Here is an 18710-nt window from a genome sequence, read left to right as displayed (position 1 = left end):
CTCCCCAGGTTAGGGATTCACCAATTCCCCTCTACCATTTCCTTTTTGACTGTTTTCAATAGGGCTCATTGCTCTTAGTATGTAACAGGGAAATTATTTCCTCAATCACAATGACTTTTTAAAAAATGTTTCATGATTATTTAGCTAGCATAAATATTTTATTCTTGATTGAAAAGATCATTTTCTTGGCTGTGTCATTTACTCTTTTATTTAGTCTCTTAACTTCAGCTATGTGATTCCATAAAATCCAGGAGAATCTACAGTTTTACTGATCACATGGGGAATTACCTTGATGTGATGGTAGCCTCCAAGTATACTACCAAGCAGCCTATCCCAGGGGCCATGGAACAGAAAGGTTTACTGACAAAATTAAGATGTTCAAATTATAGTTTATTAAATCATTTAAAGATACCAGCATGAAACCATAAAAAAAGAGGTTGATTACATTAATGCCCTTAGAAAAGGTTGTGAGTGAGAATACTATACTATCTGAATTCCTTATGAAAAGTTCATATGTCCTGCGTCTCTCTCAGTTGCATCAGATCTCCTGGTTTACAATGTGATTATGAGAATCATAGCTGAGATTTGAAAAAGGTGCCCACAGATAGGATGTGTCTGGGGCAATGATACACATTTCTTCTATCAGAAAACTCAGGCCAGTTAGTTTGTTGAGCCACTATGGTTCTTATTTGTGTTTCTTGGATTGAGAAAAGAACACTAGGGACCAAAATGGGATTATTATGTGTTATTATTATCTAGGGGTTGTCATGATCATAAACTGGTCTTTATGCTTTTTTTTCTGTCTTTAACACTTTTTTTCCCATCACAACTTCTATCAATTTTATCTATCTTTGGTATATGTTAAATATTAGTAATTCATTCTTGATATTTCATATATATTTTAAGTTTGCTTATGTTCTACATGCTACTTGTTTACTCATTATCTACACTTACCTTCTGTAGACTTAAACTATATGTCATAACTTAATAGTTTATTTACTATCTATGCTTTACACTTTTTTAATGAGTTTTACTCATACCATTTGTTTTCTTGCCTTTTGACCGTAATTGAATATTCTCAAATAATTTGAAAATTACAATATTGGAAGAAATAATCACAAATTTTATAAACCCCCAAGTCAATAATCTTAATAATATATACAGATCTTAGTAAAAAGTTGCTCTGAGAATAGAGCTTTAATGTTCTCATTGTAACAACAACAATAAAATGGTAATTATGTAAGGTAAAGAATGTGGTAAGTAATCTTATTGTGGTAAACATTTTGCAATATACACATGTATCAAAGGATCACATTGTAAACCTTAAACTTACACAATGTTATATGTCAGTTATATCTCAAAGAAGCTGGGAAAAAGAATAAATTATAAATTACAACTCCATTATGTAATTTGCCCATAACATCACTGCAAATTAGATTTTTATAATGAAGAGTGATTGTGCCATTACACTGGCAGAAGATAGCAGGTCCCACCTTTGAGGCTTACTTCTACAGAATCCAAATGATAAACACAGCTTCTTATGGATTAATCTAATTTCTTAGATATTTATTTTTAAGATGAAGTGTTATGAATATTAATATAGAGCTCTTTCTATCAGATGACTTGGATTTTGAACCAATTCAAATACAAACATAAATATGAGGTGGTCTTTCAGTTTGAGTAGCTCCAACTATCAGGGGAAGAATATCTATAATTCCTACTAGAATGAACAATGTCACAAAACAATGGAAGAGGGAATGCTATCTCTAAGAGAATAGCTAGAATTCCGAAGAGAAGCCATTAAGGTTGAGTTTGATGAATAGAAGTTTGCAAGATGGTTAAGTGAGATGAAGAAAACACACATACAAACCATGCAGGACAGATATGGAGGAATAAAAAGAACATAGCATGGACAGAGCACGAGGCAAATTTGGAAAGGATGGAGTGCAGACTTTCTTAAGGTTGGAAGATAAATATAGTAATGTGACTTCTGTTCAGAACGTGAAGGGCATCGCCAGACTTTATTATAGGGTTTGGACTTTCTTTTTAGACAGTGAGGAATGATAAAAGAAATGTAAGATTGGGTGTGACATAATCAAATTTGTTTTCCCAGATATCATCCAGTTTGGGTCATGCAGATCAGATTCTGATCTTGGTTTCAACCTCAAGGCTTTGGGTAACCAGTTTCCTGCCAGCGTCTACAGCTCTGTCCAATAAACACCCGTGACCTGCCAATATCTTTTTATAATCTCTGTTAACACTCCTCCTCTTCCAAACACACACTTTGTACTTTTTAGTTATATTCTGAGCTGATGTTTTCCTTGTAACTTTTTATGTGTATAAATCTCAACTATCCCTTTACATAGGCTGAATCCTATTCTTTCTATAAAGTCTTCTTGAGTTGAAAAAAAGTTATAGAGCATCAGCTCAGAAGTTTTCCCGTTCAGCTTCCTCACTCTATTCTATACAGATTTCCTATAACAATTTTGAAAATGTTTTTCATTATTTAGTTCTTAGTTGGATATTTTTATGCAGACTTCCCTTATAGTTTCATTTGTAAGGTTTTTTTGCTGTGAATATTTTTATAATTATATGCCTTTAATATATTTATTTAATTTTAAAAGCAAAATTCTGAAAAATAATATCACTAACTTCCTATGCAACTCAAAATGTCATTATTAACAAAATTCAAGCCTTGCATTTTTGTAAGCATAATTACAGGAGTTTGGATATATGATCAAGATCACAGAAACAATGGCTGACTTTAATTATTCTTGTCACAATTGTTGCAGATATGACTTGGAACAGAAAACAAGAAAGTTAGCAGACTTATGGTAACAGGTTAAATGAATTGAGCTCTAAATTGCAGGCACTTCTGTTCATTTCTGAAAAGACTCTCTGTTTAATCTCCTGCCTGAACACATTGAAACTCTCCTTTTGTTGTGGATGACATGTATTCAGGTGTCACTCAGGGTTGGGAAACACCCCTTCTGACTGGTGCCTGGGAACCTTTAGGGCTTCTGGACTGAACAAAGGGGTTCTCTCCAAATACAAAGGGCTCAAATGTCTGTTGTTACTTCTCAGCCCCTCAGGAAGCAACTGCTATCTACCAGTGTGAACAACAAGAACAAGAACAAACCACTGAACTTTGTTGGTAAAATGGCAAGTGTTCTATGGAATGTAAATTTGTTATGCTTAAAACTTTATTCTGCGTTGGCTTTATTTGGTAAAGGGATATGCCAAACCAATTTTATTTTAAGCTTTGACTTAAAAAAATATTTAAATAGTCTTGAATGGAAAAAGTGTAAAATTTAAATATGAATTTGAAAGTTTTATTAATAATATTTATTCAGTGGGCTTATGTACATGACACTATTCTAGGTAATAATTAAATTTTCAAAGAATTGTGTGCAGTGGTTTTTATAATTAAGTCAAGGAAAAGAATAGCCAATGATTTCAGATTCTCCAAAATTTGAAGAATAGGAAAAAGTCCTTAGAAAAAAATTAAGAAAAAAGGAAAAAATGACTTGCTAAAGTTCATAAGAAAAAAGAGTAGTAAATTCAACTACAAAAGCCCCTTAAACCTATGTACATCAAAAACTCCATAAGGAAATTCAAAAGAAAATAACAAAATAAGAAAAATATTACAACTTATATAACTGAGAAAAAATAAAATTTCTTAATATACAAAAGGCTCTGAAAATTCAATAAAAAGACAAATAACCCACTAGAAAAATGGGCAAAGGCTATAAAGAAACACTTTATACAAAATGAAATAAAAATGTCCAATAACCGTATAAAACATAGTCAACTTCAAACACAAACAAAGGCAAAGCAACTTAGATGGGTAAAGCTAAGAAGTTTGGTAGTACCCTGTGGATGCAAAACATTCTCAAATACTACTAGAGGATAATATATAACATTATTGAAGATAATTTGGTAATATCTCTCAAAATTTCAAATACAAATATTCTTTAAGCCAACACTCACAATTAGAAATGTACAGTGTGGGTATACTAACATATGTATATAAAGATATATTCTCAGAGTGTTCACTTTGGCACTATAATAGCAAAAAGCTTTAAAAATCTAAATATTCATCAATGGAGAACTTGTTATTTACCTATATAAAATAAGATACTATGCTGCTATAAAATGATATATAGTATAGATAGATATGAGAGAGGTAGAGAGAGAGATGTGGAAAGATGCCAAAGAATTATTATTTAAAAAAACCAAGTTGAGGATAAATGGGTATGGTATGATTGCATTTGTGTATAAAAAGAGGCAGAGAAAAAAGCACATGCAACAAAAGAAAAAATAGAAATATAGAATCTCATCAAAATTAAGAAAATTTGTATTTCAAAGGACATCATAAAGAAAGTGAAAAGACAACCCATAGAATGGGAGAAAATATGTATAAATCATATATAGCACAAGGCACTTACATGTAGAATATATAAAGAACTTTTCCAATTCAACAATAAAAAGACAAATAACCCAATTAAAAATGGGCAAAGTATCTAAATAGACATTTCTCCAAAGACGTATACAAATGGCTAATAAGTACATAAAACAATGTTCAGCATTATTAGCCATTAGAGAAATGCAAATCAAAAACACAATGAGATTCGTTTTTACCCCCATCTGAATGGCTAAAATAAAAGGCATACAAGTGTTAGTGAGGATGTGGAGAATTGGAACCCTCATATACTGCTAACTAGGTTGTAAAATCATGCAGTCACTTGAAAAACAGGTTTTTTTCCCACAAAATGTTAAACGTAGAGTTTATCATATGCTCCAGCAATTGCATTCTTATGTGTATCCTCAAGAGAATTGAAAGCAGATGTTCACCCAAAACCTTGTACATTAGTGTTCACAGAAGCATTATTCATAATACAGGAAAGAGTGGACACTGAAATGTCTATCAACTGATGAATGGATAAACAAAATATAGTAAAGCCATGTATGGAATACTACATAGACATAGAAAAAAGTGGAAGATGATATACATGTTACACCATGGATGAAGCTTAAAAACATCATGCTAAGTAAAATGAGTCAGACACAAATGGCAATATATCCCATTTATATGAAATGTCTGGAACAGACAAATTCAGAGACAATAAAATAGACTAGAGGTTGCCGGGGACAACAGGGAATGGGGAGTGACTGATAATATGTATAGAGTATCCTTTCAGGGTAATGAAATGTTCTGAAATGAGATAGTGATGGTGACTTTACAAACTTGTGAATATACTAAAAACCATTGAATTGTACACTTGGAAAGGTTGAACATTAAAATATTTAAATCATATCTCAGTAAAGTTATTTTTAAAAGACAAATGAATAGACATGTGTGTACAGTTGACCATTGAACAATGCTGGGGTTAGGAGCACTGATTCCCCACACAGTCAAAAAAATCTGTGTATAACTTTTGACTCCCCCAAAACTTAACTACTAATAGCCTACTGTTGACTGGAAGTCTTACTAATAACAGAAAGAGTTGACCAACACACATTATGTATGCTATATATATTATGTACTGTCTTCTTACAATAATCTGGAGAAAAGAAAATGTTATTAAGAAAATAATAAGAAAGAGAAAACCCATTTACAGTAGTGTACTATATTATCAGAAAAAACTGCATATAAGTGAACCTACACAGTTCAAACCCATGTCTTTTTTTTTATTTATTTACTTTGAAAGAGAGAGAGCACGAGCTTGGGGGGGTGGGGAGAGAGAGAGAGAGAGAGAGAGAGAGAGAGAGAGAGAGAGAGAGAGTCAGAGAGAGAATCTCAAGCAGGCTCCCCACTGTTGGTACAGAGCCCTACGGGGGCTCAATCTCACGAACTGTGAGATCACGACCTGAGCCAAAACCAAGAGTTGGATGCTTAACTGACTGAGTCACCCAGGTGTCCTCAAAACCCAGGTGACTCTATGATCTGAATTCATTTATTAAACTTGGTAAAATTCAAGTGGGAAACAACTTTACTTGTTCTCCCCACTGGGCTTCACACAAGCTCTGCAAAATCTTCCTTTTTTGTACAACATCTTAGGCAGATCCCCTTAACTTTCCCCTGCCACTTTCATAAATTAACAAAAAGCCTCATTTATAGGTGACTAAGAGTCCAGTCCAGTCTGTATCAAGAATTTAATTTTAGCCAGTTCAAAGCTCCCCCCTCACTCTGCTAACCTTCTACCCTTTTATCCCTTCACCTTCTATTCCCTGTAGTGTCTGCTTTCATGGTGCAGTTATCATCTGGCAGGTGTTCAGATTCTGGCTCTTCTTTCTTGGGCTGCTTTTGTGAGCTCTCTGGACAACTCTCTCCATCCCCACTGCTCAGAGCCCTCCTTTGCACCGTGCTCTCCAGCAGGACCTAGCTTCTCAGATCCTACCCACATACCCTGACCCTGGGTGGCTGTAGGGGAAAGATCCTTTCAAGATGATTCAGCCCAACTACCTTCTCTGGCACCCATGTAGATCACAGAAAACTTCTGGAAGTACAGGTTTCTCTTCCAGTGCAGGGACTGTTCCTCTGTTCAGGGTTCAGAGGCTAGCCTCTCTCTTTTAATCTTTTTCAAAAATTCAGAAATAGAGACTGCATGTAATGGATATGTACACCAGAGAATAACAACATCAATAATAAATTAACATCTATATACACACCTCCCAGATACTTTCTTAAGAAAGAGAACATTGCCAGTTTCTTTGAATCCTTCTATTTCCCTCTAAGGTTGTATACTCTCCCCTCCCCTACAACAGGTAATTGTGAATTTTGTGCTAATTTTATATTTAATAATAGTTTCTGTCATATCTATTCATAAATATATGTATATTATTAAATGATATGTTGCTTAGCTGTGCCTACTTTTGAACGTTTATGAATGGAGTTAAACTCCAGACCCCGGAGACAGGTTGTCTGGTTTCAAATCAGGCCCCTCCCGGTTATGTGATCTTGCGCAGTTACTTAACCTTTCTATTCATCAGTTTCTGCATCGTAAACCAAAAGGTTACAATAGCAGTTACATCACTGAATTGTTCCAAGGATTAAGTAAATTAATATTTATAAAATACCTGGTCTGACACTAGTAATTACATGTTTAAAAATGTTTATGTATGTATTCTTCTATAACTTTTATAATGTTTTTTTTAATGCTTATATATTTTTGAGAGACAGAGACAGAGTGCAAGCAGGGGAGGGTCAGAGAGAGAGAGAGGGAGACACAGAATCCGAAGCAGGCTTCAGGCTCTGAGCTGTCAGCATAAATAATGTTTTATTTAACATCATTTTTTAAACTTTTATGAATTATACCCAAGGTTCATTTGTTAATTTCCCTATAACATTCTACCGTACCATAATTTATTTATCTTTTTTACTCTCCATTGGTATTCGAGATGTTTCCAGATTTAGGAGGCTATTTAAGACTTAGTCAAATCCTTTGATCACTTTTAAAATTTATCATTTTCTGGCTTTTTTGAAGTAAACTGTAGGAATACCTTACATATTGCATCCTAACCCATTGTCAGTTTTCTGTTACTAAATAACTTTCCACAGGTTTTTGCTCATCTTTACTCTTAATAATGTGCTTTTTAACTCAGCAACATTTTTTACATTTTGAGATACTTTTAGATCCACTGATAGTGTGTTTTGATAGAGAAGTTCTTAATTTTAAGGTAGTCAAATTTCTCAATCTTTTCCTTTACAGTTAGTGCTTAAAAAAATTTTTTTTAATGTTTATTCATTTTTGAGAGACAGAGAGACAGACCATGGGTGGGGGAGGGGCAGAGAGAGAGAGAGACAGACAGACAGACAGACAGAATCCAAAGCAGGCTCCAGGCTCTGAGCTGTCAGCACAGAGCCTGACAAGGGGCCCAAACCCATGGATGAGATCATGACCTGAGATGAAGTCAGTGGCTTAGCCAACTGAGCCACCCAGGCACCCCCAGTTCATGCTTTTTTGAATCTTGTTTAAGAAATTCTTCCCTGAGACCATGAATATCACCTTCTATATTATCTTCTAAAAATGTCCATAATTTTGCCTTTTATATTTACGTCTTTAAGACACCTGGATTTATTACTATTATTTTTAGTATGATGTGACATAACAATCCACTTTCACATTTTTTCTTATTCACAGTTTTCGTAGTACTTTTTATGGGAAATTCCTCCTTTCTCCACTCATCTCCACTGTCATTTCTGTCACAGATTAAAGGCCTACAAATTGTGGGTCTTTCTTTGAAGTTTGTAATCATATGTTTCTTTCTCCTCAACAAAAAATTGTGTCTGTTTATTGCCTATATACACAGATGTAATTGGCTTTTTTTAAAAAAAACATTAATATATGTTTTCACTCTCATGTGGATCCTGAGAAATTTAACAGAAACCCATGGGGGAGAGAAAGGAAAAAAAAAAAAAAAGAGGTTAGAGTGGGAGAGAGCCAAAGCATAAGAGACTCTTAAAAACTGAGAACAAACTGAGGGTTGATGGGGGGTGGGAGGGAGGGGAGGGTGGGTGATGGGTATTGAGGAGGGCACCTTTTGGGATGAGCACTGGGTGTTGTATGGAAACCAATGTGACAATAAATTTCATATATTGAAAAAAAATTAAAAAATTTTAACATTTATTTATTTTTTGAGCGACAGAGCAAGAAAGAGCTTGAGCAGGGGAGTGGCAAAGAGAGAGGGGGACACAGAATCTGAGGCAGGCTCCAGGCTCTGAGCTGTCAGCACAGAACCCAATGTGGGGCTCGACCCCATGAACCATGAGACCATGACCTGAGTCGAACTCAGATGCTTCACTGAGCCACCCAGGTGCCCCCGTAATTGACTTTTTAATAATGATTTCTAACTAGCAAACTTATAATAACAATTTTTTTGTATAGATCATTTTATGTTTTCAATAGTGACAATCATCTACAAATGATAACAGTTTTATTTCTTTCTTTCCAATCTTGATACATTTTATTTCTTTTTCTGGCCAGATTGCAGTGACTATAACCTCCAGGACCATGCTGAAAAGAGCCAGCAATGGGAATCCTTTCCTGTTTCTCATCTAGCACCATTAAGTAGGACACTAATTGTATTTTGTGTGTTTTGTGGAAATGTGTAGATATATTTCATATTATGTAAGCTCCTTTCTCTTCCTAGTTTATTAACAGCTTTTATAAAAAATGATTGTTACATGTTATATAATGCTTTTAAAAAATTTTTTTTTCAACGTTTATTTATTTTTGGGGGGACAGAGAGAGACAGAGCATGAACGGGGGAGGGGCAGAGAGAGGGGGAGACACAGAATCGGAAACAGGCTCCAGGCTCCGAGCCATCAGCCCAGAGCCTGACGCGGGGCTCGAACTCACGGACCGCGAGCTCGTGACCTGGCTGAAGTCGGATGCTTAACCGACTGCGCCACCCAGGCGCCCCTATAATGTTTTTTTAAAGCTACTATGCTAAGTTTTTCTTCATTAAAATTTTAATGTAAATAATTAGATATTCTAATATTGAATGAACTTTCTATTCCTATAATAAAATCAACTTTGACTTGATATATCAACCTTAATAATATATTGTAGGTCTAAATTTGCTAATATCTCATTTAGGATTGATTCTTTAGTCAGGAGGGAAATACAGGCTATAATTTCTCTCTCTCTCTCTCTTTTTTTTTTTTTTTTTGCATTCTTCTCTGAATTTGGTATCAAGTTCATACCATTTTCATTAAAGAGGTTAGAGAATGTTCCATTCTTTCTACTTTCTGGAAAGTTATGAATAATCAAAATTTTTTTAATATTTGATAGGACTTCTAAAACTATCTGGATCTAGTTTTCTTTATGAGACTATTTTGATCCAGTGATTGGATTTCTTTCATTGCTACATGATCATACACATGTTCTGTCTTGTTCCAATATAACTATAGAGATTTCTAATTTAGATTGGTAATTATATTTTTCTATTTTTATTTTTTTTTTAATTTTTTTTTCAACGTTTATTTATTTTTGGGACAGAGAGAGACAGAGCATGAACGGGGGAGGGGCAGAGAGAGAGGGAGACACAGAATCGGAAACAGGCTCCAGGCTCCGAGCCATCAGCCCAGAGCCGGACACGGGGCTCGAACTCACGGACCGCGAGATCGTGACCTGGCTGAAGTCGGACGCTTAACCGACTGCGCCACCCAGGCGCCCCGGTAATTATATTTTTCTAGAGATTTGTCTATTTTATATGTACTTCAACTTTTGTGCCATAAGGTTCTTTAGAATATTTAAAAATATCTGGTATTATGTTTTATTTTGTTCATTTATTCATTCCTAATACTTTTAAGTTATGCTCTTTATCTATTTTTTTAGTTTTTTAATTTTAATTCCTATTAGTTAACATACAGTGTTATATTAGTTTCAGGTATATAATGTAGTAATTCAACAATTCCATACATAACCTGGTGCTCATCACAAGTGCACTGCTTAATCCCCAATCACCTATTTAACCCATTGGCCCACCCATCTCCCCTCTGGTAATTTCAGTTTGTTGTGTATTATTAAAAGTCTATTTCTTGGTTTGTCTCTCTCTCTCTCTTTTCCCTTTGCTTGTTTTGTTTCTTAAATTCCACATATGAATAAAATCATATGGTATTTGTTTTCCTCTGACTTACTCAGCTAGTATTATACTCTCTAGCTCCATCCATGTTCTTGAAAATGGCAAGATTTCATTTTTTATGGCTGAATAATATTCTATTGTGTGTATATGCCACCTCTCCCTTATCCATTCATCAGTAGATGGACACTTGGGCTGCTTCCATACTTGGTGTTGTAAATAATGCTGTTATAAACATAGGGGTGCATGTATCCCTTTGAATTAGTGTTTTTGTAAATACCCAGTGGTGCGATTGCTGGATCATAGGGTAGCTCCATATTTAACTTTTTGAGGAGCTTCCATACTGTTTTCAACAGTGGCTCTGCCAGTTTGCATTCCCACCAACAGTGCAAGAGTGTTCCTTTTTCTTCATATCCTCACCAATACTGTTTTTTTCTTGTATTGTTGATTTTAGCCATTCTGACAGGTATGAGGTGGTTATCTCCTGGTGGTTTGATTTGCATTTCCCTGATGGTAAGTGACAATGAATATCTTTTCATGTGTCTCTTGGCCATCTGTATGTCTTCTTTATTTTATTTTTTTAATATTTACATTTTATTTTTTTTTTAATTTTTTTAACGTTTATTTAGAGACAGAGAGAGACAGAGCATGAACGGGGGAGGGTCAGAAAGAGGGAGACACATAATCTGAAACAGGTTCCAGGCTCTGAGCTGCCAGCACAGAGCCCGACGCCGGGCTCGAACTCACGGACCGCGAGATCACGACCTGAGCCAAAGTCGGCCGCTTAACCGACTGAGCCACCCGGGCACCCCATGTATGTCTTCTTCTTTTTTTTTTTTAATTTTTTTTTCAATGTTTTTATTTATTTTTGGGACAGAGAGAGACAGAGCATGAACGGGGGAGGGGCAGAGAGAGAGGGAGACACAGAATCGGAAACAGGCTCCAGGCTCCGAGCCATCAACCCAGAGCCTGACGTGGGGCTCTAACTCACGGACCGCGAGATCGTGACCTGGCTGAAGTCGGACGCTCAACCGACTGCGCCACCCAGGCGCCCCCCCGCCATGTATGTCTTCTTTAGAGAAATGTCTGTTCATGTCTTCTGCTCATTTTTTTTTTATTAAAAAAAAAAAAAAAAAACAGGCACCTGTATGGCTCAGTCGGTTAAGCAACCAACTCTTGATTTTGGCTCAGGTCATGATCTCATGGTTTTGTGAATTGAGCCCTGAATCAGGTTCTGCATGCTGACCATGTGCAGAATCTGCTTGGGATTCTCTCCCCCTCCCCTGCTCACACTCTCTGTCTCTCTCAAAATTAATAAACTTAATTTTTTTTTAATTTTTAAAAAAATATTTGAGAGAGAAAGATAGTGCAAGTGGGGAGAGGGGCAGAAGGAAAGAGAGAGAATCTCAAGCAGGCTCCATGCTGAGCATGGAGCCCACTGCAGGCTTGATCCCACAATCCTGGGATCATGACTTGAGTCAAAATCAAGAGATGGATGCTCAGCTGATTGAGCTCCCCCTGTGCCCTTCTTCTGCCCATTTTTAATTGGATCATTTGTTTTCTGGGTGTTGAGTTGTATAAATTCTTTATATGTTTTGAATACTAACTCTTTACTGGATATATCATTTGCAGATAATCTTCTCCCATTCTGTAGGTTTCCTTTAGTTTTGTTGATTGTTTCCTTTGCTGTACAGAAGCTTTTTGTTTTGGTGTAGTCCCAATAGTTTATTTTTGTTTTTGTTTCTCTTGCCTCAGGAGACACATCTAGAAAAAAGCTTGCTATGGCTGATGTCAAAGAGGTTACTGCCTGTGTTCTCTTCTAGGTTTTTTATGGTTTCAGGTCTCACATTTAGGTCTTTAATCCATTTCAAATTTATTTTTTTGTATGATAGAAGATCTGGTTCAGTTTCATTATTTTGCATGTAGCTGTCCAGTTTTCCCAACACCATTCGTTGAAGAGACTGTTCTTTTCCCATTGGATATTCTTTCCTGCTTTAGCAAAGATTAATTCACCATATAGTCATGGGTTTATTTCTGGGGTCTCTATTCTGTTCTGTTGATCTATGTGTCTATTTTTGTGTCAGTTCCATGCTGTTGTGATCACTACAGCTTTGTAATATAACTTGAAGTCTGAAATTGTGATGCCTCCAGCTTTGCTTTTCTTTTTCAAGGTTTGCTTTCATGGCCTTTTGTGGCTCCATACAAATTTTAGGATTGTTTGTTCTAGCTCTGTGAAAAAATGCTGGTGGTATTTTGATAGGGATTACATTAAATATGTAGATTGCTTTGGGTAGTACAGATATTTTAATAATATTTATTCTTCTAATCCATGAGCGTGGAATATCTATTTCTTTGTGTCAAATTCAATTTCTTTCATCAATATTTTATAGTTTTCAGAGTACAAGTCTTTTACCTCTTTGGTTAGGTTTACTCCTAGGTATCTTATGGGTGTTGCTGCAATTGTAAATGGGATTCTCTTCTTAATTTATCTTTCTGCTTCTTCATTATTGGTGTATAGAAATGCAGCAGATTTCTGCAACAGATTTTCAGGATATGTTGATTTTGTATCCTGCAATCATACTGAATTATCAGTTCTAGCAATGTTTTGATGGACTCTTTCAGATTTTCTATATATAATATCATGCTATCTGCAAATAGTGAAAGTTTTACTTTTTTCTTGCTGATTTGGATGCCTTTTATTTCTTTTGGTTGTGTGGCCCTTTTTCTTTTTGAGTAGAGCTTGTCAGTTGTATTAATCATTCCAATTTTGTGCCTAGCTGTCTCAGTCATTGGAGCATGTGACTCTTGATTTTAGGATTGTAAGCTTGAGACCCATGTTGGGTGTATAGATTACTTAAAAATAAAATCTTAGGGGCACCTGGGTGGCTCAGTCGGCTTAGGTCATGATCTCACAGTTTGTGAGTTCGAGCCCCGCATCAGGCTCTGTGCTGACAGCCCAGCGCCTGGAGCCTGCTTCAGATTCTGTGTCTCCCTCTCTCTCTGTTGCCCCCCAACTCATGTTCTGTCTCTGTCTCTCTGTCTGTCTCTCTCTCTCTCTCTCTGTCTCTTTCAAAAATGAAAATAAAGATTAAAAAAATTCTTTAAAAAATAAAAATAAACAAAATCTCAAAAAAATCATTCCAATTTTCTCTTTGTTGATACTATTTTGTTTTCTATTTTCATTTGTCTTTTCTTCACTGTATTCTTCCTTTTACCTTGAGTTTACTATGTTCTTTTTTCTAATTAGTTAAATTAGAAATGCTTAGAAAATTGCTTTTAAAAGTTAATTTTCAAATTTTCTTCATCTTAACAAGCATTTAAGACTATAAATGTACAAGATCTGATAAGTAGTTTTTACATTATTCTTCTCTTTTCATTATAATATTTCCAAATATCTATTAGAAGATTTTTTAATTTATAAAAGTTTCGTATTATTTAAATTATAACTTTGCTATTATTTTCTTCTTAATTGAATAATAATATAAAAATGGGGTATAAGATTTTAATTCTATCTTGGTTTCTTGAAATGGCATTAATTGAACAATTTATTATTTTTTTTTAGCTTTAATTATGTTTATTTTTTTCTTTGCTCACCATTCTACTTGTACCTCAAATATTTCTGGGATCATTTTCCTCTCTCAAGTTTATTTACTGAGTTTCGGTAGAATAACAAAGACTAACAGATGATATTAAAAGTAGAGGAAAGAAAATCCAGCAAACTTAGAAAGGAATGACCATCAGATTGACATCTGTCCCAAGAGTGATACAAAAACCAAAGGATATTGGAATGATATCTTCAAAATGTCCAGAAGAAACTTCTAGCAGATTCAAAGTTCTGTATCTCAGTGGAACTATCTTTCAAAAGTAAGAAAAAAGACAAAGACATTTCAAACCAAAACTGAAAAAAATTACTATAAACAGAGTCAAGATAACGGCTGAACATTTCTATTAATTATTAAAAGTCATACATTTTCAGGTCCAGGAACCAAAAGATCATAAGCAACATAAATCAAAATCGATCCAAAACTTTCTCATTCTTTCTAATCATTCTAGGTCCTAGAAGGGAGCACATACAAGCCTTTTTCACTCTAAACTTCACGTCTCTTAAGATCTCTTTAACTATATTTCATCTCTTTGTCTCCCATGCTACGTTTGTGTTATTCTTTTAGATCAATTTTTCCAAGTCTAACCTTCTTTCTTCAGCTAGGCATAACTTACTATTTGATCTATCCACTGTGTTTTCAATGTTAATTATAAAAACTTACATTTCTAGAGTTTCTGTGTTTGCTCCCTTTCAAATCTCACTAGCCATTTTCAAGTCTTTTTTTCTTCTTGTCTCTTATTTTCATTTGTTTGCTATTTCTTGAAGTATATCAAGAATGGTTATTTTGTATTCTGTGTCTGATAATTCTGTAACTGCAATTATTGCATATCTGATTTTTTTTTAATTGTTGGCTTAGAGTATTATGGACCATATAGGTGGAGCTCAAGTTTATAATTAGGAAATCTCAGGTGAGATACATATTTTTTCCCATTCTATTTAGATCCAAAGATAAAACATGTACAGATGGTCACAATCTCACATTGTGTGATGAGTATCATTCTTTCCAGATCTTGCTTTTAGCAGAGCTTTCTCCTGTCTAATGTTTCTCTGTACTCAGACTCCAGATTTCCCTCTTGTTCCTCATACAGATGGGTTACTAAACCCAGGTCTGTCCATGGTAATAGACAGATAGTCTTAGGGCCAATACCACCTCCAGTTCTCTTTTATGCCCACAGATTGAAACTTTGTTTCTGGCCTCAGTTCAACCCTACATTTAAGTTTAAAAAATTTTAAATACAGGTTTTTTTTAAAGGCTTTATATTTTTACTTATTTATTTTTTAAATATTTATTTTTGAGAGAGAGAGCAGGGACGGGGCACAGAGAGAGGGAGACACAGAATCCGAAGCAGGCTCCAGGCTCTGAGTTGTCAGTACAGACCCAATGAGGGGCTTGAACTCATGAACCACGAGACCATGACCTGAGCTGAAGTAGGATGCTCAACAGACTGAGCCACCCAGGTGCCCCAAGGCTTTATATTTTTAGAGCAGTTTTAGTTTCACAGCAAAATTGAGGTACAGACATTTCCCATATATCCTTTACATCCATACATGCATAGCCTTCCCTAGTATCAACATCCCACATGAGAGTGGTGTATTTGTTACAACTGATGAACCTACAAGAACACATCATTACCACCCATATTCCATAGTTTGTATTAGGGTCCACTCTTGATGTTGTACATTCTAAGGCAACAGCATGTATTTTCACTGTTCTAAAACAGAGTATTTTCACTGTTCTAAAAATCCTCTGTACTCTGCTTATTCATCTTTCCCTATCCCCAACCCCTAGAAACTATGATCATTAATGTCTCCATAGTTTTGCCTTTCCCACAAAGTTATGTAGTTGGAAATGTACATTATGTAGCCTTTTCAAATTGGCTTCTTTTACTTAGTAACATTCATTTAAGTTTCCTCCATGTCTTTTCATGGCTTGATAGCTCATTTCTTTTTAGCACTGAATAATATTCCATTGTCTGGATTTACCACTGTTTATGCATCCATCCATCCACTTAAAGACATCTTAGTTTCTTCCAAGTTTTGGCAATTATGAATAAAGCTGCTATAATATCTGTATACAGATTTCTGTGGGCACATAAGTTCTCAGTTCCTATGAGTAAATACCAAGGAGTACAACTGCTGGATCACATGAGTAAGAGTATGTTTAGTTTTAAGAAACCACCAGACTGTCTTTCTAAGTGGCTCTATCATTTTGCATTCCCACAAGCAATGAATGAGAGCGCCTGTTGTTCCACATCCTTGCCAGCCTTGGCGTTGTCAGTGTTCTGGATTCTGGCTATTCTAGTAGGCGTGTAGTGGTATCTCATTGTTTTCATTTGCATTTTCCTGATGACATGTGATTTAGATCATCTTTTCCTATGCTTATTTGCCATCCGTATACTGTACCTTCTTTGGTGAGGTGTCTGTTAAGGTTTTTGACTATTTTTTAAATTGGGTTATTTATTTTTTCATTTTGTCGAGTTTTAAGAGTTCTTTATATATTTTAAATTAACAGTCCTTTATCAGATGTGTCTTTTGCAAATATTTCCACCTGATCTATGGCTTGTCTTCTCATTTTCTTTATCTTATCTTTCACAGAACAGAAATTTTTCATTTTAATGCAGCCTAACTTATCAATTATTTATTTCATGGGTCACACCTTTGTTCTTTATCTCTATGTAAGTTTTTAGGATGTTTGATTTTTCCGAATGGGGATTTATCAGAGGTTTATCACTGAACTTCTAGTACACCATACAGCCAGAAACAGAAATCCTCCTGACTGGATTTTTCTAGGTAAGGTCAAACACTTGCCTCTGTTTACATTAATTCTAGTGGGCAATAGTCAACTTCTCTCATTTCTATCACCAATCTCTACTCCTGTCCTGTAACACTTGTTCAGCAGGTTTCTGTAGCTCAATAAGTATCAAAGTAGGCAGGTGAGGAGGAAAGGGAAAAAGACTATATAGCATGTAGGTCCTTCTCCTGCAAGACACCCCTATTCTCAAAAATTACATTTCTTGATGCACTTCTTATTTGGCTTGTTATAAGACAGAAGTATACATAGTATTAATGCTCTTAAAAGACTTCACGTTCCAATTTCTCTAGCCTATATAGGCTGGAAATAGGAGATGGCTATAGAACTACCTAACCATAATCTACACAGCACATTGCTTCCGATCACTTATATTTTTCACCTGTGATTCTCAGCTTTGGGGCCCTAGTAGAAACCAGGAGAAGAACCTTTCAAGGTAAAATATATATGCATTCACACAGTAGTATGAGTATATATGTATAGCTCATCTCTGAAAGTCAAAACATAAAACAGATAATTGTGGCTATCTCTGGGAAATGTGAATACTGAGTTGATAGGAAGGGCTATTGCTTTCCATCATATCATTTTACATTGCTTAATTTTTTTTACCATGAGCATCTTTCAAGTTTATTATTTAAAATGTCTTGAAGAAGACTCAACTTTTAAAAATTTTTATGAAGAAATGGGTCAGTTTTATCAAGAATTGTGAGAAGTAAAAGGAGATATGTTTTATTTATAAAAGTTCATTTACCAGACAGTTATTTTCCATTTACTTATGTGTTAAACACTGGGAAATGTAAATATAAATAAGTCCCACAAAGACAACTTATAATCTAGTATAGGAAATAGACTTGTACGTAAATAATTCAAGGGAGTCAACCACTGCATTGAAAATGGGAAAAGTGAGTGTGTCTGAGATTTCAAATTAGAAAATATGTCTGTTCTGCACTGGAAATTCTATTCCACAGGTAAACCTTCTGTGTCATAAAGATGTTGAAGGATGGCACAAAAACAGACACATAGACCAATGGAATAGAATAGAAACCCCAGAACTAGACGCACAAAAGTATGGCCAACTAACCTTTGACAAAGCAGGAAAGAACATCCAATGGAAAAAAGACAGTCTCTTTAACAAATGGTGCTGGGAGAACTGGACAGCAACATGCAGAAGGTTGAAACTAGACCACTTTCTCACACCATTCACAAAAGTAAACTCAAAATGGATAAAGGACCTGAATGTGAGACAGGAAACCATCAAAAGCCTAGAGGAGAAAGCAGGAAAAGACCTCTCTGACCTCAGCCGCAGCAATCTCTTACTTGACACATCCCCAAAGGCAAGGGAATTAAAAGCAAAAATGAACTATTGGGACCTCATGAAGATAAAAACCTTCTGCACAGCAAAGGAAACAATCAACAAAACTAAAAGGCAACCAACGGAATGGGAAAAGATATTTGCAGATGACATATCGGACAAAGGGCTAGTATCCAAAATCTATAAAGAGCTCACCAAACTCCACACCCGAAAACAAATAATCCAGTGAAGAAATGGGCAGAAAACATGAATAGACACTTCTCTAAAGAAGACATCCAGATGGCCAACAGGCACATGAAAAGATGCTCAACGTCGTTCCTCATCAGGGAAATACAAATCAAAACTACACTCAGATATCACCTCATGCCAGTCAGAGTGGCCAAAATGAACAAATAAGG

At 35.3% G+C, this 18710-nt stretch overlaps 1 long non-coding RNA gene across 1 annotated transcript; it reads left to right on the top strand.

Moving 5' to 3' along the window:
* Positions 1 to 1718: 1718 nt before the first annotated feature.
* LOC123386572 lies at positions 1719 to 15491 on the top strand. The gene is made up of 3 exons (XR_006600645.1): positions 1719 to 1961; positions 8988 to 9071; positions 14150 to 15491. It is a non-coding gene; the product is annotated as an uncharacterized LOC123386572 (long non-coding RNA).
* The last annotated feature ends 3219 nt before the right edge of the window (positions 15492 to 18710 follow it).

Source organism: Felis catus, chromosome B4 (genome assembly GCF_018350175.1).
Source record: "Felis catus isolate Fca126 chromosome B4, F.catus_Fca126_mat1.0, whole genome shotgun sequence".
Classification (NCBI taxonomy): Eukaryota; Metazoa; Chordata; class Mammalia; order Carnivora; family Felidae; genus Felis; species Felis catus.
This window is presented reverse-complemented; position numbering and strand designations above follow the sequence as displayed.